Source organism: Martes martes (genome assembly GCF_963455335.1).
Source record: "Martes martes genome assembly, chromosome: 10".
In the NCBI taxonomy this organism is placed as follows: Eukaryota; Metazoa; Chordata; class Mammalia; order Carnivora; family Mustelidae; genus Martes; species Martes martes.
In genome coordinates, this window is record NC_137898.1 from 71,812,847 (window position 1) to 71,837,538 (window position 24,692).

At 36.4% G+C, this 24,692-nt stretch overlaps 1 protein-coding gene across 1 annotated transcript in view; it reads left to right on the forward strand.

The window, feature by feature from the left end:
* The window catches only part of TMEM135 (transmembrane protein 135), a 243,603-nt gene that overhangs the window by 91,967 nt on the left and 126,944 nt on the right, over window positions 1-24,692 (forward strand). The gene's annotated exons all lie outside the window — the stretch shown is intronic.

Genomic DNA, 24,692 nt, shown 5'->3' on the forward strand with positions numbered 1-24,692 from the left:
TTTTGACATAAATATTATTTATTTCATAGTATGCTGTTTTTAAAACAGAAAGTGTGGTGAATTCTGTGATACTTTATATAGCAAATTGAGAAATACATGATGTACATAATACTGAGTGAATCTGACCTACAAATCTATTTTAGTTCATTCATATTGAACCGGATCTTGGGTTGAAAGCAAATTGCTAACTCTTTAATATTTGGTTACCAATTGCTTTTACTTTGAAAAGAAGATGATAATTTGCTTAATAATAACTTCTGCATATATATATATATTTAGTGATAATAATTCTGTACCTTTTCCTTTCTTTTTATTCTGTGTTCTACAGATCTGATACTTCTTTCTTAGGATAAAATAACTTGTAAAGTTGACATTTATCAGAGAGAGAGAGAGAGAGAGAAACAAGAGAGAGAAGGTGGGAAAAATGGAATTTAGTCTGTTTGTTTTATAGGTGAGGCTCAATTAAGATAACAGATTCTAAGTTTTCAATGTTCTAAATGCTCCTGAGAATTCTTAAAAAAAATTGCTACTACTGAAATAAATTTTCACTCCAGAATTATTACCAGCCTGATTACCACTCTCTCTGCCTTTTCTTAATTTACTTTCTCACCAAGACATACTTAAGTTGAGGTTGAATATGATGTTATGTTGCCATGTTTTTTCTATTCTACTAGCAGATACTTAAGGATAGAATATAGTGTTCCTCGTTCTAAAATTAAATTCTGTGCCATTTAATGTAGTATTTATAATTCAGTAACCTAAATATTTAATAGTAGAAGTGACTGAATATCTGAGGAGTTAACTGAAATTATATTATTGTATGATTATAAGCTTTATCTGTCAGTATATCTGCTGTTAGGTGAAAATGTACAATCATTGGGAAATCATATACTCTTAAATGCTGAATTGTATATTGGCAAGGAACTTTGGTAGTAACTTGTAATACATATTTTGTCTATGAAAAAGACTTAACTGATCGCTTTGTATTATCAACAAACTAGTATGTGGTGCCATTTTGAGAAAAAAATAATTCCCATTAATAAAGTCAGGTATATTTGTCTGCCTAGAATATGTCAAAATGAATCTCAGAATTTAGTAATTACTATGTATTTTTTGGGGGGGGTGGCAATGAATTTTTGAACTTTATGTTCTGTTGCAAGAAGGCAAATGTATGCAAGACAGTTTTAAACGTAATCTTTTGAGCATATCAACACATATTGGATGTGTACATATTTTACATAATGGAGAGGAAGTAGTTAAAGCAGCTGGCTTTTGATCCATTTCTCCCTCCCAGTTACCAGGTACTGGGGATTGCCACAGGTTACTAACCTCGTTAAGAAGTATTAATGTTAGGGGCGCCTGGGTGGCTCAGTGGGTTAAAGCCGCTGCCTTCGGCTCAGGTCATGATCCCAGCGTCCTGGGATCGAGCCCCGCATCGGGCTCTCTGCTCAGCAGGGAGCCTGCTTCCTCCCTTCTCCTCTGCCTGCCTCTCTGCCTACTTGTGATCTGTCTGTCAAATAAATAAATAAAAAATCTTTAAAAAAAAAAAAAAGAAGTATTAATGTTAGACAGAGGTTTTTTTTTTTTTAAAGATTTTATTTATTTATTTATTTGAGAGAGAAAGAGAGAGAGCTTGCACACTCAAGCTGAGAGGGGTGGACAGAGTGAGAGGGAGAAGCACGCTTCCTGCTGAGCAGGGAGCCCCATGCGGTGCTGGATCCCAGGACACTGAGATAATGACCCCAAGTGAAGGCAGAAGCCCCAACTGACAAAGCTACCCAGGTATCCTTTGGACAGAGTTTTTAAGCACTCTCTGACTTTCAGTTTTGAAAGTGAGGTTAAAACTATTAAGTTGCACGTTTTTTTTCTTTTATATTTTGAGATCTCTGAAAGTGGAATGTGTCTTCTCATCAGTGATACCTCATAGTAATTCTGCGATTTCTTATAAGTCTCTGATATGTTAACATTGATAAAATACAATATTTTGTATTTTAAAAAATACAGTGACATGTGGCCAGTATTCAGTAAATGGCAGTTAGGATAGGCTACAAAATAGTTTTAATTTAATTATTTGACTTGGAAAATAGAAAATTAAGACAAAACAAAGATATTACTAAATATGTGTATATACAAGTGGCATAGATTTTTGGAGCTACTGGGCTAAGTACTATGGAAGTAGATGATATAACATGCCTCTCGCCTTTAGAGATATTTACTCTGGTTGAGGAAACAATTGGATGAATACCTGGAAAAAAAATCTGGCAAAGCGTAGAAAATGCTTAGTCATGTTGAGTTTGGAAGTAACTAGAGTGCAGAGACCATTTGGAATGTGCTACATTTTAGTATCAGGGCAACAAAAGAGAATTCATTTGGTAGTAGGAGAAATGCTAAAAGGTTAACAGTTTAGGGAATTATTTAAACAGAAGCTGTAATTACCATATTTATCATATTGGAAAATTTATGAAGTGCCAAGGGAGGAGAGGGGCAAGCAGTTTACTTATCCTAGGGCACTTAAAAAATTGTTCTAGCCTATTGCTGTTAAGCAGAGATTAAGAAGTAACTCCATGACAGTGCTATCAAGTAGGAAGAATAAAGACTGGTATGTCCAAATTACGAAAAGATCAGTCTTTGAGTAAGTTATTGTCTGGTTGCACTGTGACACTGACATTTGCTTGTCCACCCTTCCCTGTGTTCTGACTCTAAGCTTACGCTTTGTCTAATTATTGGGCATTTCTTCCTGGACGTTTCAAGAAATGTTGAGACCAGAAAACCTGGTTCCTCTTCAGAAAATAAGAAGATAGTTTTTGAAGGGTTTGAAACTGGCTTTAGAAGTTATAGTAAATCATTGGAGGATTTAAACAAAGGGGTGACACATTATCTTTTCTAAATCTTCACCAAGGGGAAAATTATTATGCTCATTTTATAGATAAAATGAGGCTCAGAGGGTTTAAACATTTTGCCTTTGATCGAATAGCTACGAAATGGGAGAGCTAGGATTTGAGCACCAGTCTAACTCTAATGCCCACTCATTCCACTGTACTGTATAGTCTCTGCCAATGTAATTCACTTATTTACAGTTTTCTAATTATTCAGTTATCCTATAGCTCGACAGCTGAAAAATAGCAGAGTAGCTAAGACCTCTAAGATTATGTGATCAGCCATGACTTTTTACGCCTTCCGATTATCACTATTCCCTCTTAGTATGTATAGAGAAATATGTGACTTAAAGTGAATGGAAAAAAATACTGACCCTTCACAGTTCTGTTCAGTCACTAGATGTCTAATCATGTTGATATGTTTTTTTGTATAGTCCTGTGTGAGGGCTGGATCTTTGGTATCTTGATTAAATTATATAAGTTAGGAAGCAGTTTTTTCGGAAGATTTTTTTTCAAAGACTTTATTTATTTATTTGACAGACAGAGATCACAAACAGAGAGGCAGGTAGAGAGAGAGAGGGGGAAGCAGGCTCCCTGCAGAGCAGAGAGTCTGATGCGGGGCTTGACTCCAGGACCCTGAGATCATGACCTGAACTGAAGGCAGAGGCTTAACCCACTGAGCCACCCAGGCGCCCCTGGGAAGACTTTTTAAAAAATTTACAACATACAAAATATGTGTTGATTGATGATGTTATAAGGCTTGCAATCAATTATAGACTATTAGTAGTTAAGTTTTGGGGGAGTCAAATTTATATGCAGTTTTTTTGACTCTGCTCGGGGTTGGTGTCTCTAGCCTCCATGTTGTTCAAGGGTCAACTGTAGGGTTTTTTTTAATCACATTTCCCTGAGAATTTACTATATGAGTGCTTATATTGAGTAAGCCTGTGAATCAAGAATTTATACTTTACTTCTTTTCCAAGTAGAAGAGCCAGCTTTGTGTGCTGGAAAGGACACTGGTCTGCATGCTAGTCCATGTGGATTCTCTTCCTGGCTTTAATAACTATGTGATCTTGGGCAGTTCATTTAATTTCTTGCAACTTCAGATTCATACTTTAGAAAAATGATTTGATTAGTTGATCTTTAAGGTCCTATATAGCTTTAACATTTTCTACTTTAGGCAGCTTTATGTGCCCTTCTTCCCCCAGCCACCCTTTTTTTAAGTAGACTCTATGCCCAGCGTGGAGCCCACTGCAGGGCTTGAACTCACGACCCTAAGATCAAGACTTAAGATGAAATCAAGAGTTGGATGCTTAACAAGTAAGCCATCCAGACGCCACCCCCTCTTTGTTAAAAATGTGGTTCTTAGCCTTTACTGTACATGACGACTGCCCATGGAGCTCCAAAAAATGTAGGTGCGTGGACTCCATCCCCAAAGACTTTGTCCATCATGTCTAGCTTAGGGCTCCATTATCTATATATATATAGATCTACTAATCTATTATAGAACTACTACTTATTTAGTATACACAGCTACTAAAATCTACTAATTTTAATGCCTAACCACCACTGTAAACTATTTTAAAGAAGTATTTTTCTCTCTTACGTCTTCTTTGAACTCAAGAAACACACAGTCTGAGTAAGACGAAACAGATGATAGCAAGGAGTTTGAAGTGTATTTAAAGATTTTTGTATGTAAAGCAGAGCACAGCAGCATGGATTTGGCTGTTTTAGAAAGATGGTTAGGGGATTTGATCCAGTATCTAGTTTGTTTTCTATTACTGTGTGGTATTAGGTATTCTGCATGTTTTATTAGAATGGAAACCTTTTTTTTTTTTTTTTTTGCCTTTCTGGAACATTCTTTAAATAACTAATAGAGAATATTTTGCTTTAAATGTAATTGCTGGAATAAGGATAGGAACTTTTTGGTATGGATTTCTGTTTCTTCAGGTTTAGACCCTGCCTAGCACATAATAAGGATTTTAGTATATGTCTGGTGAACCAGTAATAGAGTTATTTAGAACTTATGTGGCAAATGTCACTTTGATTTAATCATCTCTTAGTTTAAGATAAATATAGCCATAAATACAGATTTATATGTATAATAAGTACTAGGGCTATATTATTTCAAAATGATGATGAAATTTGTAATAAAATGATATATTTTTTGACATCAAATTTTTTCATGATTTGAGGACTATTTGAAGAGACTATGAAATATACATATTTGATGTTCAATCTTGTTCACAAAGTTAATTGATTATTCAGATTTTAAGATCCATTTCCAACATTGCTGAAATTGTTAAAAATTGTATCCAGTTTAATATAATACTTTACATATTTTTTCTTCTTTGTGAATAAAAATTCTTTATTTAAAGAAATCTAGAAGTAAGCTTTCATATATTTATATTTTTAAAATTGCATTTTTTTCCTAGTTAAATATTTTATATATTTTTACTGTTTCTCTTTTAATACCACCTAAGGAAATATGTAAGTCTTTAATAAGCGAAGTGTTAGTATTTCAAATAGTGAAGTCTGTAGCCTGGTGTCTGGTGAATGCCAGGAACTAATGGCTTATAAAATCTGATCAAATGAATAAATATTTACTGAGAGCATCTTTTTTTTTTTCTTAAAGATTCTAATTATTTAAGAGAGAGAGAGAGATTGCAAGTAGGCAAAAAGGCAGGCAGAGGGGGTGGGGGAAGCAGGCTCCCTGCTGGGCAGAGATTCCTGATGCGCAGGGGTCGATCCCAGGACCCTGAGACCATGACCTGAGCGGAAGGCAGAGGCTTAACCCACTGAGCCACCCAGGTGTCCCTGTTGATAGCATCTTAAAGACAGCTAACACGTGGCACTGGGGTCAGATCTAGTGTCCCTTCCCTTTCTTTTCTTCTCCAAATATTAATTAGGTGTCAGGTACAATACTAGGTCCTGGGTTGTAATGGTAACTAAAGCTAATATGGTTGCTCCTCTGAGGAAGCTTTATATTTGGTCCAGTGGCTGAGTCCATAACTTGCCACTTGCCACTTGCCACTTAAGACCTTGCTACTCAGTGTCTTCTGCTGTAAATAGGGTTAAAACCATCCTCTTTGTGCATTACTTTGTGAGAAACCAATGAGATAATATGTGTAAAGCAGTTAACACAATGTCTGGCACAAAGTAAGCCTGTTAGAATTTAGCCTATCCTAAATGATAACTTTTTTTTTTTTTTTTTTAAAGAGCGAGAGAGTCCGGGTGGGGTGGGGAGAGGGGTAGAGGGAAAAAGAGAGGGAGAAAATCTCAAGCAGGCTTCATGCCCAGTGCAGCACCTGAGGCAGGGCTTGATCTTATGACCCAGAGATCAGGACCTGAGCTGAAATCAAGTCAGATGCTTAACTGAATGAGCCACCCAGGTGCACTGACAACTTTTTTCTTTAAATACAATTGAGCATGTTCTATATTAGAGGGAGTATGTGGAGATCTCTGAACTGTGGCTATTTATGAGTGTGTGAAATGAGAATTGGTGATGAAAGAAAGACTTTAAATATTTTGGTCAGCCTGTATTGCCAGTGCCCTTAGCTGTCATGTGCCAATAGTTTAGTAATATACAGAATATATGTTTAGTTACAGACTTGAATTCTCCTACTCAACCAAATTCTGCTGATCATGATTTTGTTTCCATACATAGAATAAACATAGCAGGAGGAAGTGTGATGCTAGAAAAGGTGAAATTCACCAATAAACCTAAGAATTCTATTTGGAAAACAGGGTAGAGTCATTATATAGTGGAAACTTAGTTCTGATCATTTCAAGTCTTAGTACAAAAGTTCCACAGTGAATGGTGAGACCCTGACCTTGCAGAAGTGCAGAGTAAGGCTCAGTTGATCCTATCAAGGGAAATTAGCTTATCTCTTCTGTAAGAAGACCTCTGATTAATGTGTTATATTTTGACAGGAAGAAAATATTAAGATGTTTTATATATGTTCATTGCCATTTGAAATACAGTCTTTGTTAACTTGATTAGCTTCCTCCCATATCCCCATGCCATCTAAGGAAAAAAGAAGAAAGGAATTCTGACCACTCTAGAATGTTTCTGAATAACTCTTTCAAGTCTATTGGTTTTTTTCTTCTGGAAATTGTATGCTTATTGACAAGCTGTACAAATAATCTGTTAGAGTTTAGCCTAGAAAAGTTACTATAATGTTTCTTCCTTTCAAGCAACAGCCAGAATGTAGCCTTTTAAAAAAGCCTATGGGGGAAATGGTTAGCATCCTTTAGAAAAAGAGAGAAGAAATAAATATGGAAAATGATGTAGAGAGAAAGGTTAGGGCTCAGAGTATTTATAACAAGCCAGGTAATGCAGGGAAGTCCCAAAACTTTCTCTAATGAGCTGGAAAGAAATGAGTTTTGGTTATAGAACAGAAAGTTGGAGACAATTGAAGCCAGTGGTCATTACTTTTAGGGTGATGAAATATTCAAAGGCTTCAAAGAGGTTGTGGGATTGCTGTCTTGCTCATGTAAAGAAAAGGTTTATTTCTTAATTGCTGTCAGTCTGGGTGGTTTAGATATTGAACTGGCAGAAGCACGAGACTGGTTTATGTATCATCTTGGTGCATGTGTGTGTGCGTGTGTGTGTGTGTGCGTGTGCGTGTGTGCGTATTTTTTTTTTTTTCAGTTTTCTAATTCCATTAATCAACACAGCATGTTATATTTTGGCAGGTGTTTGGAAATTCAGATTCCATGCCAGAATTACATCATAAAACACTGAACTTCAGAACTTGTATTTTATTCTTACTGGAATATTTTATCTTTGTCACTAATCTACTTTAAGTGGCTCATCATGTTGTATGCTGTGGCATTGTCATGTACTCCTGGTGAACAGAATTTATTTGGAAAATTCTGGTGCAGACAAAGAAGGCCAGGGGCTAAGCTGAGGTTTTCAAAAATATCATATCACAACGTTTAAGCTTGGTGGCCTTGTCTCTACCAACTCTGCATGTGCCTTTCTATACTGAGATGATTATCTGTTCAAGTGCCCTTATTTTGTTCCTAATAGGAACTCTGCTTTTAATTTAAATACAAAAATAAATGTGCCATAATTTTCTCCTTAAACAAAACAAACAATATCTGGACAATATCTGGCTAAGTATGGAACACTTAGGTTTTATTTTTCAAAAATTGGAAGGGCTCTTAAGATAACATCAGTTTGTTTTGATCCTAATAGGAAGAGCTTTAGGCCAGGAAAGAAATTATTTCCACATGGGTAAAGTCAGTCCCAGCTACCTCCCCTTCACCAGTCCACTGAAGTTAAACTTGCTTGCCATGGTTACAGAGCTAAGTGTGGTTGAATGCCTTAGAAAATGCAGGCTGTATTATAAAAATAAAGTATTTAAAAAAAATATTTAGATATACAGAAAATACTCATTTGTACAAAGCATACTAAAGAAATTCTGTGTAAAATGTTGGGGTGAGTTCACCAATAAATAATTTAAACTCTTTGAATTGCCAAAGAAATGTAATTTTATACACACATATATGACCGATATAATTTGTAACATTTGGTTTGTACATCTTTTCTCTCTCTTTATTGAGTCTTGGCTGTATTGTCAATAGGTAAATTTGCTATCTAGTGATAAGTATTATTTATGGTGGTTAGTAGGGAGGTGGCAGATTAGAAAAGAGAGGATGTGTATTAAATGATGTGATTGGTCTTTCTGGTGATCAGCCCTGATCCTAAATCTGTCTGTGACTCACCTCATTAGCATAACAGACACTCTTATCATCAGGAAATTCCAAGGATTTTTGAAGTTGTGTACTAGAAACTGGAAACAGAGACCAGATTTGTTCTTTATAGCATAGTCTATAGATTTGCTTTTTCTGAAAACTTCATATACATGACTAGGGGCTTTCCATATACATGTTTCGGGGCTTTATCTGTATCAGATTTTTCTTTTTTCATGACTGAATAGTATTCTATTGTATGGATAATATTTTGTTTATCTATTAACCAGTTAATGAAGATTTGGATTTTGGCTATTATAAATAATACTTCTGTGAGTATTTGTATAGAAGTCTTTGTGTTGACATATGTTTGATACCTTGATTGGAATTGGGTTGATACCTAAGATTGGAATTCCTAGGTCATCTGGGTAGCTGTGCTATTTTGCATTCCCAGTGGCAGTGGATAAGGAGTCCAGTTTGTCAACATCATTGCCAAAATTTGGTGTTTTCAGTCTTTTTGATTATAGTCATTCTAGAAGTATGTGGTGGTGTCTCATTATGGTTGTAATTTGCATTTCCTTAATGACCGATGACGTTGGGCATCTTTTTGTGTGCTTATTAGTCATTCATATATCTTTGAAGAAATGTTTATTGGAATATTTTGCCCATATTTTCATTGGGTTTGTTTCTCATTATTGAGTTGCAGGAGGTGACTTTTAAAAAATTCTGGGTACAAATCTCTTATTAAATATATGATTTGGAATCCCCCCCCCACCAGTCTGTGGTCTTTCTATTTTGTAAATAGTACTTTTTGAAAATAAAAATCTAAACTTTTAAAAGTTTTATTTATTTACTTATTAATATTTTATTTATTTATTTGTCAGAGAGAGAGAGAGAGAGAGCAAGAACATAAAAGCAGGGGGAATGCCAGGCAGAGGGAGAAGCAGGCTCCTCGCTGAGGAAGGAGCCTGATGTGGGACTTGATCCTAGGACCCTAGGATCTGACCTGAGCCAAAGGCAGACACTTAGCCAACTGAGCCACCCAGGTGTCCTATTTTTTTTAAGTCTTAAATTTTGATGAAGGTTCTGTTCAGTAATTTTTTTTTTTTGTATCTTAGCTAAGAAATCTTTCCCTAACCCAGAGTTGCCTTTGCATTTCGCCTATGTTTTCTTCTGGAAATTTTATAATTCTTGGTTTTACCATTTAGATTTATGATCTATTTTGAGTTGACTTTTGCATTAGTGTGAGGCAAAGATTTAGCTGTTTACTTTGCATTTAGATATCCATTTGTCAGAGGAGCATTTGTTGAAAAAATTCTCCCTTGCTTGTTGAATTGCCCTGACACCTTTGTCAAAATCAATTAACCATAACTGTTAGGGTTTATTTCCGGAAATTTTGTGGTTCCGTTTCTGCTAAGATGGAGGAACTATAGTCCGTCTATCTCTCCCACTGATTGCAACTAAAAACCCAGAACAGAATACATAAAGCAACCATCTGAAATCTTAAATGATAGGAGGAGGTTTGGGGAAGGGGGCCAAAACTGAAAGTGTGAACTAATACCAGTGAAGTTTCCTGTTTCTTCCCACTCACATCCTTTATCAGCTGGTTTGGACTCCAGAGGATCTCCTATTCTTGATCTGTTCAATGAATGTAGACAAGAAAACTCTTAAGAAAGACCCCCCTTCCCCCATTCCTCTGTTTATGGTCAGAGAACTAGAAAGGAGGGCTTTTGCATGAAGAAGACTGTAGAAAATTGCCATTTTCTTATTATGTTTTGCATTTTGATTTTATTCTCCTGGTAGGACTCCAAGCAGGCCCCAGCCATGAGGCCTTCCTCTAGCAGCAGCTGTGAAGCCATTTGAAACTCAACACAGGTGTCTTTCTCTTTGACCAGAGAAACTAGAAACAGGGGTTCTTGTAGTCCAAAGAGTTTGGGGAGAATATCTGTTCCTTCCTCCTTCCTTCCTTCTTCTGTCCCTCACCCCCTTCCCCCTCCCTCCCTCCTTTCTCCCTTCCTTCCTAGCTTCCTTCCTTCCTTTCCTTCTTCCTTCCTCCCTCCCTTTCTTTCTTTTCTTGCCACTTTACCCCTGAGGCAGATATTGTTGCAGGTTATGTGTGGTGGTATGGGGAGACAAAACCCCGGTGTAAACAGAGGCTCAAAAAAAGAAGCTTGGGAGTCGGAGTGTGGAGAAAATCATGGAGAGGCAGGAGGTAGAGAAAAAGATGAGCTAAATCTCTGTATGATATCTGAAACTCACCTCTGTAATCATGATAAAGGCTTTGAGAACTGAACTATAGCCTAGACCACTGCCCTTAGGTGGCGCATATGTGGACAGACTGAATACACTGAAGAATCTCGGAAAACTGAAAATGATATTGAAACCACAGTCTGGGGGTGGATGGCTCAGTCAGTTAATCGTCTGCCTTCAGCTCAGGTCATGATCTCAGGGTCCTGGGATCAAGCCCCATGTTGGACTCTCTGCTCAGCAGGAGCCTGCTTGTTTTCTTCCCTCTGCCTGCTGCTCCCCCTGCTTGTTTTCTCTCTCTCTCCCTGTTAAATAAATAAATAAAATCTTAAAAAAAAAAATCTTGAAACTGTACTCTGTACGGTTAGGACTTGTGGTTGGAACCTAACCAGGTTGATTGCCTACAGCCACAACAACATCAGCAAAAACAGCAGCAGTAGCAGCAACAACAACTAATAGTAATTATCCAGAGGACCAAGAATCTTCTTTTTTTTTTTTTTATAAAGATTTTATTTCTTTATTTGACAGACATAGATCACAAGTAGGCAGAGAGGCAGGCAGAGAGAGAGAGGGGAGGAAGCAGGCTCCCTGCTGAGCAGAGAGCCCGATGCGGGGCTCGATCCCAGGACCCTGGGATCATGACCTGAGCCGAAGGCAGAGGCTTTAACCCACTGAGCCACCCAGGCGCCCCCAGAGGACCAAGAATCTTTAACATGACCAAGAATGTCATGATACACATGTCTAGGATACAATCCAAAAGTATTTGACATGCCAAGAACCAGGGAAATCATAACCAATGGTAGGGAAAACAGCAATCAACAGATGCCAATCCTGAGGTGATGTTGACGTTGGAATTACGATAGTTTCAAAGCAACTGTTATAACCCTGTAAACACTTTTGACGTGAGTAGCAAGACTGAAGTTCCCAGCAAAGAAAAACCATAAGAAGAACTAAATGGAAATTTTAGGACAGAAAATTAAAATAACTCAAATATTAATATTAAATATTAAACTATGTCAAATGTACTAGGTGAGTTCAATAGTAGAGTGGAGAGGACAAAGGAAAGAGAAGTGAAGTTGAAGAAAGCTCAGAAGTAGTTGTACAGTCTGCACAATAATGAGGGGAAGACTGAGGAGAATGAGCAGAGTGTCAGATACACTAACAACGGTCTCACCTTTCTGTCGTGTCTCCGATGAAAAGACAAAAAGATTGGTGTAGAAAAAATATTTGAAGAAATAATGGCTGAAAACTTCCAGATTTGTGTGAAAGACATACATTTACATGTTCATAAATCTCAGTGAACCCCTACTAGGCTAAATATTATATGACTTCACTTATGTGACATTCTGGAGAAGTCAAAACTTACAGGGATGGGAGAATGGGTCCGTGGTTGTCAGAGATTGCAGGAGGAGTGGTTGGTTACAGAAGGATAAAACAAGGGAAAATTTTTGGTGTTGGAACTATTTTGTATCATGATGCTGATGGTGGGTACAAAATTCTGTACATTTTTCAAAACCCATGGAGATGTACACCATAAAGAGCAAGTTTTATTGTATGTAAATTAAGAGTTATAATAACAAAAACGTGTATTGGAAGAGAATCTCATTAAGAATAGTTGGGTTCTTATGATTTCTCCTTGACTATTGAAGATTAAGGAGCATAATTAAAGAGGCTGGCTCTACAGATTATTTCCTTTGTTTTCTTACAGAATTTTTTTTTTTTTAAATCTTTGATGTTCTTTAGTTTCGAAATGATGATATGCCTAGGTGTAGTTCTTTTTTTGGTATTTATCCTACTTAGTGTTTTTTTGAGCTTGCTGAGTCTTTTTTTTTTTTTTTAAACTATATTTATTCGACAGAAAGAAAGAGAAGGAGCACAAGCAGGGGGAGCAGCAGGCAGAGGGAGAGGGAGAAGCAGGCTTCCCACTGAGTAAGGAGCCCGATGGGGGGCTCAATCCCAGGACTCTGGAATCATGACCTGAGCTGAAGGCAGATGCTTACCCAGCTGAGTCACCCAGGTTCCCCATATTGTTTTGTGCTGTAGATTAATTTAGGAAATTTTCAGTCATTGTTTCAAATATTTCTCCTGTTCCGTTTTTTCTTCTCCTTCTGGTATTCCCATGACGTATGTTACGCCTTTTGTAGTTGTCCATAGTACTCAGATATTCTGTTCTGTTTCTTTCAGTCTTTGTTTTCTTTACTTTTCAGTTTTAGAGGTTTCTTTTGAGATTTTTTTTTTAAAGATTTTATTTTTAAGTCGTCTCTATACCCAACATGGGACTCGAACTCAGAACCCTGAGACCAAGAGTCACATGCTCTACATAGTAAACCAGCCAGGCGCCCCAGTTTTAGAGGTTTCTGCTGATGTATCCTCAAGTTCAGAGATTCTTTCCTTAGCCATGTCCAGTCTACTAATAAGCCAATCAAATGCATTCTTCATTTCTGTTACAGTGTTTCTTACCTCTATCATTTCTTTTGTTTTTTTTCCTTAGGGTTTCTAGCTCTTTGCTTATATTGCCCATCCGTTTTTGCATGCTGTCTACTTTGTCCATTACAGCCCTTAGCATGTTCATCACAGTTGTTTCAAATTCCTTGTCTGATTATTCTGACATCTGTACCATGCCTGGTTCTGATGCTTGCTTTGTGGCTTCAATTTTTTTTTTTTTTTGCATTCCTAGTATGTTTTGTAATTTTTCTTGATAGCTGGACATGATGTTCGAGGTAGAAGAAACTGCTCAAATAAGACTTTAGTAATATGATGATGAAGTGTGGGAGGAGGTGAAGCATTCTGTCATCCTTTGATTTATTTTTTTAGTGAGCCCGTGCCTCCGGTCTGTGAGCTTCACAGGTGTTTCTCATTTTTTTTTTTTTTTTTCAACTCCCTTAGGTGGGACAGGACAGCTAAAGTGGGCTGGAGGTGGGTGTTTCTCTTCCCCAACATCAGTTAGGCTCTCATAATACCGCAGTAAGATAGGCTCAGGGTAACTAGTTCCCTTGAGGGTAGGCCTTGTTAAGAACAGAGTTCTCTGGCTGATTTCAAAATGGCTCCTTTTCCCTTAGTTCTGCTTGGAGCACTAGAGGATTTTTGTCTGGTATTTACTGTGAGAACCCAGTCAAGCTTCTGGAGGTAAAACTCACCAAAGTGTGAGTCCTCCTCCTGCCATGAGTGGGTTCCCCTGGAGTTTTTAACTCTCAGACTTGTTCACAAAGAGCCTCCAGCAATTTTAGTCAATTACAGGTTTTCCTGCACCAGTGCTGGTTCCTGTGGTTTCCACTCCTGAGCGTCTGCTGAGGTGAGCCGTGCCTTCCTGTATTCGCAAGTCTGTTTCTCCAGTTTTGGGGCTAGTGGTTTGCCCTGTGTCCTCACTTCTTATGGATCCAAGGAGAGTTGTTGGTTTTTCAGTTTGTTCAACAGCTTTTTACTTGTTAGCGTGGAGTGGTGACTTCCAAGTTCCTTGAGTGTGGAACCGCAAACTGAAGTCCCTCAGATTCCTTCAGGAGGATTGAATCCTCGTCCTCATTATTTCTATGTGATGTTGAAATATTCAGTTTCTTTTGAACAAAAGGTCCAGTCTTTTTTTTCTTTAAGACAGGTTTGGTAACGTGGAGTATATTTGAAATGAGAGAGAAATAAACCTTAGTGTTTCTAATAAAGCCCAAGGAAGAAGTTGAAAATATTTTCCAAAAATAAAAACCAAACAGAATTTTGAATATGTAATGATGTTTAAGAGTATTAAAATGAAGTTTTTGTTCATTGTTTTTCCATGCAAACTTTCCAAGTTTACATGCCGAAAGGAAATGTATATGTTTTTGTATTTCCTGTTAATAGTAGGAATGTACAATGTACATCTTGTGACCTACAGGCTATTTCTTTTTTTTTTTAATTCTGTATTAAAATTAGGAGGAAAATAAATCAAAGTGCTTTCTCATATGTGTGTTTAAGTTAAAGTTCTTGTTCACTGCTCAAGTGGATTAGATGGAGGTCCACAGGCTGAAATAAGAATTCTCAGTCAGTGACCTTTTAGCTCCTGATCTTATTGCTCTGATAGCTATCTTAACGTGTTATCTTGTGTTTTAAAATACAGATTCTGCTGTCTTAAGACTTGTTTTTACTTTTGGTTTGCATGGGTTTTGTCAAAGTTGTTTTGGCAGTTAGTATTTTTTTTTTAACCATTGCTTTGTATTTTCACTTAAATGTTAAGTACAAGAAAACCCTTGAAAGTCAAGTTATATGAGTATATAGTCTTCTTTATAGTTTTCATAAACATGGTCTATTACTAAAGTACAGGTATAAATTAACATTTTATTTTATTTTATTTTCTTAAGATTTATTTATTTATTAGACATAGAGAGAGAGAGCACAAGTAGGCAGAGTGGCAGGCAGAGGGAGAGGGAGAAGCAGGCTCCCTCATGAACAGGGAGCCTGACAGGATCCCAGAATCCTGAGATCATGACTGGAGCTGAAGGCAGACACTCAGGTGCCCTAAATTAACATTTTAAACAAATCAGATATACTGAACGAGGTGAGATCGGTTGCTCCCAAAGAATTACAGTAAAACCGTATGAAGGTGTTTTCCTTTTCTTGTGTTGCCGAGGCTGTGCAACAGTCTGGGGTGGCTAAAACCCGGACATCAGACATGGCAGCCTGTGACCGCCTCCTCTGCCACAACCTGTGGTAGTGAAAAAGGAATCCAGCTGTTTCCTTACCTCACAGACCACTGAAAGGCAGATGGTGATAGCTAGTCGTGCCCTGCCAAAAGACAGCAAAAGATTCAAAAGCAAGTAAATATTTGTTGAAAACAAACTATGTGCCCATTCCCATTTCTGCCACTTTTCCTATTCAGATCCCCCAAGTGAGACCCATTGCAGTTGTTACCTCCTCTGTGAAGCATGCTTTGATTTCCCCAGCTGGAAGTCATTTTTTCTTTCTCTGAACTATCACAGCACTGTATTTGTGCTCTATAAAAACTTCCAGTATTTCCTGCATTAACATTTGTTATTTGTTTTTATTTGCCTTATATTTTCTGCTTGATTTAAGCTCTTCAAGGATGGGTTTTTTTTTTTTTTTTTAAATCTGCTTGTCCTTTGTATTCTGTATAACACTTAATACAGAGTCCCATTTTACAGTCAGTTAGTTAATGGAAGACCAACTGAAGGTAAATTAAGAGGAGCAAACTAAAAATGAAAGTTCTCTTGTATGTATGTTTAAGTTACAGTTTCTTGTTCATTGCTTAGACTTATGACTGGGGGGAAGGTTGTTCCATATAGCCTGTAGTAATTGCCACATACCCGTTGTGATAAAATGATTAAGATGATAGCACCTTAATTGGAGTGCTGTGAATTGTAGGTGATGAGGGATAGTTTTCCACAGAAATTTAAATCTCCTTATATCTCCCACATGTAGGGCTGTGCCAGATAGAATTTCTGTTTGCTTTTATTTTTGTGGTGTTTGATTACTAAAACGATGGATTTTAACATTAATGTGATGGGAATTTGTGAAGGTACCTTTTTGCATCACTTACGGACTGTTTACTTCATAACATCAGATTAGCTTTAGGAAGTATTTCTTCTTTAGAAAATTATGTTTTTAAACTGTGTTGTGGACAAAGGGAAATGTAATAATAAATAAGACATGGCCCCTACTTTTCATGCATCTCATTTCAAAAAAGTACTGTTTCATTTGGATTTCCTTTAATTTATCCCCAGAATTTTAGCGTTTAGTATTTGAAATGTGATTTTTTGTTTGTTAAATAGAAAGTAAGTAAAATTAATACTTGATATTACTATGGTATTTGATGGAAATTTCCTCTATCACGTGCCCATGATCTACCAGGGTTTAGTTACTTTTAATTCTAATAGTTCTGTAGAACTGAGGTTAAGAAAGGGCAAGGAGAGAGAGCTATTGCTTGAAGCTAAAAGCTGTATTGTATTTGAATTGTAGCTGTCCAAGTGACTGATGTTTCTTTTCAATTGACATGGTTCAGTAATCATTAAAATTTTGTTTGTTTCTGCCATAGTCTATAGTAAAGTTAACAGCAAGTAAGATTTAGCTCTTAACTGTTTTTAATTCCAGAGCATTTTTTTAAAAAAGGACATTACAATGAAATCATCTGATAAAAATAAACTTTTCTAAATGATGAATTCCTTTGTATAGTTGATATGTATGCACTGATAGCAAGGTATGCATATCACATTTTTTTGAATGCTGTTTCTGTATTAATAGTATTGTTTAAAAATCCCAGCAGAGTTCAGTTAATCCTAATCTTTTTTGTTCTAAGAGCATGTTTAGTAAGCATTCTCTAAGACAAAAATTTTGCAATATATCTTTCAAATATTTTAGAACTTTTAAATTCAAAAAGGACTTTATGTCACAGTTATTTTTTTATTTTGGAAAAGTATTTAAGAGAAATTGAAATTTTTCCCTTTATATTTATTTGTGAATTATCCGTGATCTCAAAAATTGGTGGGAAAAATTAAAGAATAGTTACATGAATATCATATATACATTGTATAAAGGCATTTTAATTTCGGATTACCTTTCTGGTTGGTATTAGCTACATAGTTGGGCTGGTTATTTATTTTGTAGTTTAACAAAGGTTTCAGTTTTCAGTAGTAGGGTGTGTCTTTAAATGTTACTCTTTGAAAAATGCATAGTGAGGAATTAATGTGTAGTTTTGCCTGACAGAATGGCTTCTAGATAAGAACTTTATAGAAGTATCTGATTAGGTTTTTAAGAATCAGCAATTCAGAATGGTTCTTAGAAAATTACTAATAATTAGTCCATAGTAAAAGAAGAAATTTCTAATGCTAAGTAAGTTTCAAAAACTATAGACATGACAAACTGTGTTAAGTATGTTTCATAGAGTTAGATGCTCTGCTCTTTTTCTTTCTTAAATATTGTGTTATATAAGGGACATTACATTTAATGAAATTATTTTGTATATTACTTTCTATATTGAATTCCAGTGGCTGGGATGTGGTATAGGTTTAACGGGGGCTCAAGGGTGCAAGATCACTGGCTCTGGGGATCCCAAACAGACCAGGTTCAGTGTTTGCCACTGACAAAGTCCAAAGGCAGAGAGATGAGTAGTGGTGAAATAAAGGAATTTATTTCAGTGACTCTGACACCAGGAAGACAGTGAATTAATGTCTCAAAGACTGTCTCCAAAGTGCTGAACATACTTCTGGGTTTATATAAGGAAAATGTGGGACAAAGGTCGCTGGGTACAGCAGTTGGGCAGTAAAGGTCAGGTAGATCATTGTCTTGGGGTCAATCATGTGGGTCTTGCTGGTTCAGGGCAGTCCTGACTGCTTGAGGGGTAGTTTTGGTTCCCATCAGGGCATGCTTTGCCTGTGGGGCCTTTTGCCTGAATGAAGAGATGAGCTAGGACTTAGTCAATTAGAAAGAACAGATTGAGGTCAAAATGGAGATAGTTGAACTGCTCTTTCAAATGCTTCCTGAAAGGTTGATGTTGTTAAACACTTGTGAGTAAACACTGATTTATAAGATTTTTAAAACCCGACAGAAGTATTACTACACATCGGTTTACTTCTATTTATGAAAACCCAGTAGGCAGATAACTTCTTGGCTAAATAAAAACTTAGGATACCATGTTACATTATAAGAAGATTTTCTTTTCTCTTGTCTTCTCTCCCTTCCCCTTCCTTCCTTCCTTCCTTCTTCTTTCTTTTCTTTTCTTTCTTGAAATTTTATTTATTTGTCAGAGGGAGAGAGATGGATCACAGGCAGGGAAAGCAGCAGGCAGAGGGAGATGTAGGCTCCCCACTGAGCAAGGAGACGGATGCGGGACTTGATCCCAGAACCTTGGGATCATGACCTGAGCCAAAGGCAGATGCCTAGCCAACTGAATCACCCATGCATCCCATAAAAGGATTTTCTGATAAAAATTTATTTTTCTTATGGGATATTTTAAACTTAAACAAAACAGAGTTGCTGTCCTCCAGCTTTGATAATTATAAACTGATTGCTCGTATCTTTTATCCATATCCCTACTCACTTTCCTGTTAGCTCTGCTTAATAATTTTGAAGCAGATTTCATACATCATATGATTCATCTATAAGTAGTTTTAGTATGTATCACTAAAAGATAAGGACTCCCTTTAAAAAATATAAGCACAGTATCATTTACCTTCCTTGTAAGTTTTTCATTATTCATACAATGTGCTTCACTGTTCATATTTCCCCAGTGACCTCTTTCTCTTGTTTGTTAAAGTGAGAATGCGAATAACATTCCAATTGGCTAATAGATCTTAAATTGTTTTAGTTGGTCGGTTCCTTTCATCCATCTCTCTCTGATTTCCTAGAAACCAGCCCCCAAAATGGGTAATGAGATTTTAAAAATGTTTATTTTAAAGTCATAGATTTAAACAGATTTTATGTGTTTCAAGCCATTGTCATTATCCTTATCCTTCTTTGTGGTTGGATGATTCCTTTTTTGGCCAGTAGAAGCCTCTACAGGTTGGCTTCTGAATCCTTTTGATGTAACCTTAGTAGTTTTATTTTTTTTTTTTTAAGATTTTATTTATTTATTTGACAGAGAGAGAAATTATAGGTAGGCAGAGAGAGAGAGGGGGAAGCAGGCTCCCTGCTGAGCAGAGAGCCCGATGTGGGGCTCGATCCACGACCCTGAGATCATGATCTGAGCCAAAGGCAGAAGCTTAACTCACTGAGCCACCCAGGCACCCTGGTAGTGTTCTGATAAGATGTTCATCTTGTACATTTTCTGGCCCCAGTGGGAGTCAACCATTGCTCTAAGCAACCATGATTATTTTATAAAGAAGGAGTTTAACTTAAATGTTTTAATCTTTCAAAATAATTCCTCCCCATGAATTAAAATTTTCATTTGACTTACACAGTTTTTATGAGTGAATCATTTTTTAAGATTTGTCCACTGTTGAAGTCAGTAGTCTGAGATTTAGTTTCTCACCCTAGGAATTCTGTTATAATAAAGTTCATCTGTAAAGGTGGTTAAATTTTTGTGATGTAGAATTTGAGTGACTAGCATTATAATACTCCTTTAGCTTTATACATATACGTATAAATAGTTACTTCAATTTTATAAGTAGGAAAAAGGATTTATGAAATTATGATTTTGTTTGTGAAACTCAGTAATTTGAATCATCTGATTTTAATAATTTTCACTCGGTGATATTCCACTTTTAGATTTGAAATTGATGTAGGAGTGAATGGGAATTTATCAAATAAGAGAAAGGAAAAAATGAGGGTAAAAAAGCTTCCAATATTTAAACATTATTAAACATTATTAAAGGTGATATACTAGAAAGTACAGTTTTTATTGTTTGGTTAGTATTATGGATACTTTGTTTTCATGGTTTATAATTAAATGAATCTTGGTCAAAATAATAGTTTGACTAAGTGCTTATTACATGATTAGTGAAGAAGATTTTATCCTGGGATGCCTGGGTGGCACAATTGGTTAAGCATCTGAGTCTTGGTTTTGGCTCAGGTTGTGATCTCAGGGTACCCTCTCCCTCTGTTTGCCCCCCTCCCCCAAGCCCTGAAATAAATAAATAAAATCTTTGGAAAAAATATTTTATCCTGTTGGGTTTTCCAATATTTTCGGATTTTGAGATTTTCATTGTTTAGAAATGTCGGTGTTTGGTTTGTGTCTCAAAAGGAGATATGTCAAACCCGGTAAAAGTTCATTAATAAAACTCTTACAGTTTATTCCTCACAGAGATTTAGCTTGAATTTATATGTCAGAGGTTCCATAGAACCACTTCACAGGAAGTCTCTGAGGTAAAGCAGTAAAGGGCCAGGCAGGGAGAGAGTAAAGTAGCTGAGCCCACATTCTGACTAATGTGTCCACGTGAATGAAAACAGGGAATGGAGAAATATAGTTCCTGTCTGTCATGAAGTATTGTGGTTGCGTTGGAACTGCCAAATCGAGGTGATCCTGTTGAACTCAATGTAACCCTTCTGTGGATTTTGGGGATCTTTCAGAGCTTGACCTTTAACCACCACAGAACCCAGTCAGAAACTGGATCAGACCCATGTCTGAGCCCAGTCAGAACATGGTCTCTTGTAAGTGTTTGCAGTAAGAAGACCTGAAACATGTTGTGTGGTGTGTGTCTCTGCATGCACTTGAGTGTACATGGGGCACCACTGGATTTGCGTGATGCAAATACTTTGACCATTGAGGGTCTTTTGATGGTATTTTACAACTTTAGATTTCAAAGATTGGAGCATTTTTCAACCAAACTGTAAAACTGTAAAGAAAATGTCTAGTCACCATGCTGTTTTAACAGCTTCTTCTTGTTTGTGGTAAAATAAACAAAGTCAGATTCCTTTGCCATTCATTCATTTAGCCCAAAATATTACTTACGCCTTGTTAGAGGCTGTTTACTTGCCAATCTTTCAAAGGTAAACCTCCTTAGACTATTTTATACTTCAAGACTCAGATAATGTCTATGTATGACTTTATTTAGAAAGAGCGCTTTGTGTTTATGCTACAGGATATTGTGCTAATAAGGTTATTTATTCAGCATTTTCAGCTGTAAGTTCAAAGTTGAACAAGGAGAAGGAGCACCATCACAGACTCTTCTTTGTTGTGATGATGAAAATTAGTGGCTAACTACGTGGTGTTCGGATGTCTGTTTCTTTGGAGTGCTGTAGAAAGGGAGCCCATGCGCTTTGCACAGTCATCTTTTTGTTCGTGCTCCACCCCCAGTCTCATACAGAAGCTTTTATTTAAAAAAAAAAAAAAAGTCATGGAATTTCTCTAGGTTAATTGGATTGAACTAATATGAAGTCAGTCTGAAGAAAAAGTGTTATGGCCTAGCATCCCATGTTTTATTTTATTTTTAATCACTTTCTTCTTCTCCTTATCTTGTCTTTTAATGTTACCATTGGGTTTAGTAGAAAAATTCTAAGAGTAATGTATGCTAGTTGACACTTTCAGACTCTATAGAAATGTGTAACGTAAAAAGTGAATGTCCCCTTTTTTCACTCTTTCATTCTCCACCTGTGGATTAACCACTGGTAGCAGTGTGATCTTTCGTAACCGTTTTATATTCATTGACAAATACAAGCATATCTTCTATATGAGCATAGAGAAAGACTATATATGTATCTACTTTATAATAAAAATGGGATCTTCTACATTCTGCTTATTACCTTTTTCACATAAAAGTAGATCATGAACATCTTTCTAATTGGTACATGTGTCAATCCAGTTTGTTCTTTATAATTGTATAAGTATTGTGTAGTTTAGAAATGCCATTGTTTATTTACTCATTCTTTTTACCTTTGAACATTTGGGTTGCTTCCAGTAATTTATTTCTCTGATGGTAGAATGAGTGCCATTAAGCATATATAGTCTTAGGTACTTTTGTTTATTCTTATGTTGGACAGATTTCTGCAGAAAAAATTGCTGGGTGAAAGAGTGTATACATTTAAAACTGATTATATGGCCAGATTGCCTTCCCAGAAGTTAGAACTACTTTATACCCCAGCATACATTCCTCACAGCTTTGCCGACAGTGGCACTTTAATTTTTGCCCTTTTTAATAAGTCAAAAAAGTCACTATTTTCATCCTTTTTTTCATTCTGAACTGCTTCTTAGTTTTCCTGAATTGTTGCTCTGACTTGTGACTTTTATTAGCAGCTGACTAAGAACACAGGCAGTAGAGAATTCGCTGATGAAATGAGGAAACATAACAGTGGTAAAGTTTCTTGGTGTTTGGAAAGCTTCTCATTGTTACTTCACTGTTTTTCCCTTTAAATGTGAATCAGTTCATGCTGGAGCATCCAAATGACATCACTTTTTGTTAACTTTTCATATTTTTAAAATTTATGCCAATTTTGAGATCATAGAAGATGAAAGATGAAAAATAAGATGGCGTGATAGCACATTTTCAAATCATAAGTTGGAGGTGCCTGGATGGCTCAGTCATTAAGCATCTGCCTTCGGCTCAGGTCATGATCCCGGGGTCCTGGGATTGAGCCCTGCATCAGGCTCCTTGCTTATGGGAGCCTGCTTCTACCTCTTCCTCTGCCACTCCTCCCGTTTGTGCTCTCTCTCTCTCTGACAAATAAATAAATAAAAATAAAAGATAAGTTGATCTAGCTTAATAGAGTTTCCAATTTCTAGTCTTTTTTTCTTAAAAACTTTTTATTTTAGAGAGAGTGCTAGCACAAGCAAAGGGAGACAGAGAGGAGAGAATCTCAAGCAGATTCTGTGCTGAGCAAGGAGCCCGATGTGGGGTGTGATCTCATGACCCTAAGATCATGATCCGAAATCAAGAGTCAGATGCTCAACTAACTGAGTCAGCCAGGCACCCCTTAAATTTCCAGTCTCATTGGCTTTTTTGTTTTTTTTTCCTTTTCCCTAGAGGATATTACATTCTCCAGGGTTGAGTCTATATCTTCTACTTATGTTTTTTCTTCCCCAGAATCTTCCATACTCCTTAATAAGGATTTGTTGGTTTAGGTTGACTTAAACTCCAAGATTGGAATATAGGACATTCATTTATTCTATAAATTCATGAAGGTAATGTATTTATGGGAAAACTTTCAAAATTCCAAATTTGAACAAGTCAAGTCTTATTTAATGGTATTTTTTTCCAAACTTGGTCAGCTCTCACCTGCCTGGGAAGATAAATTGTTGGTTTTTTGAAATACTTTTATGGCCAGTTTTGAATCTTGGTTAACTGCAACCCTGTGCTATTCCCCATCTTTAAAATATTTTTATTTGACATTATTTTCCTATGCCTCTTATAGTATGCTCAGGGAATTCAAATAAATCTCATGAGCATCCGTAAAGCCTATGTTATGAATGGAAATTTGCTGCGGAAACCACCACTACATTAAGTAAATTTTAACGCAGATTTAAGCCCTATTTATAGAATGAGATTCACATAGATTTTATATGCCTTCTAGCTTAAGTTTTAACTTTTTTATATACATTTCCCTCTGAGTGTTCTGTGTCATGCTAATTACTTTTCCTTGATTTTGTAATTTTCTTTAATTTTTTTTTGTGTGTTATCTTGTTAGCTTCCTAAGATGCCAGAGGGTAGAGTATCATTGTCATTTTTTGAATTACTTAAAATTTACATTTCCCAATGCAATATATTCTTTGCATAGTTGCATAAAGTAGAAAAAATTTTTTTTGAAGTCTTATTATTGGATTGTGTCATGCTTCCTAAAGGCTTTACCAATCCCATGCATAGGATTATTACCTGCAGTATACCAGCTGTACTCATGACCTTCCTTGTGCTTCCCTTCTAGGAATCCCATGCATTTTCAGCCACATAGTAATCATTTTGAACATGTTAAGAGTTTGTATAGTGATAAGGATAGCAGATACAACATCTCAATGGGCATTTGTTTGACAGAAATGTTTATGGGACTGGGAAATATGCATTTATTCTGACATTGCTGTTAAGATTTTTAAAATAATCATTTTAAAGGCCAACGATAGAGCAGAAGATCCAGATTTTCTTTTTGATTCAATCATGCTGAGCAAGGAACTTTATTTTAATATTTTTGAATCTCCTGGATTCCAAGAGAGCTGTCTTACAAAAATCTCATTCACTTTATTTCATAACCTTGTCAGATAGGGCCAAAGTTGACTTTCTCTCTTGTTTACAGTTATTCTCCAGACTTCAAAGCTCTTACTACTCCCTGATAAACATAATCACCATCTTCCAGAAGTAAAGTACTGTCGCTACCTAATTCCAGTTTATCTTTGCCTGCTGTCTCTGAGGATTATCACAGATAATGCCAAGGAAAATAGAGAACCAGATCTGGTTAAAAGAGTAGTGGTTTTAAGTGGTATTGCGTGAGGGAGAAAGAGGGAGTGGGGTGGGAGGAATGTGTATTTTTAACAAG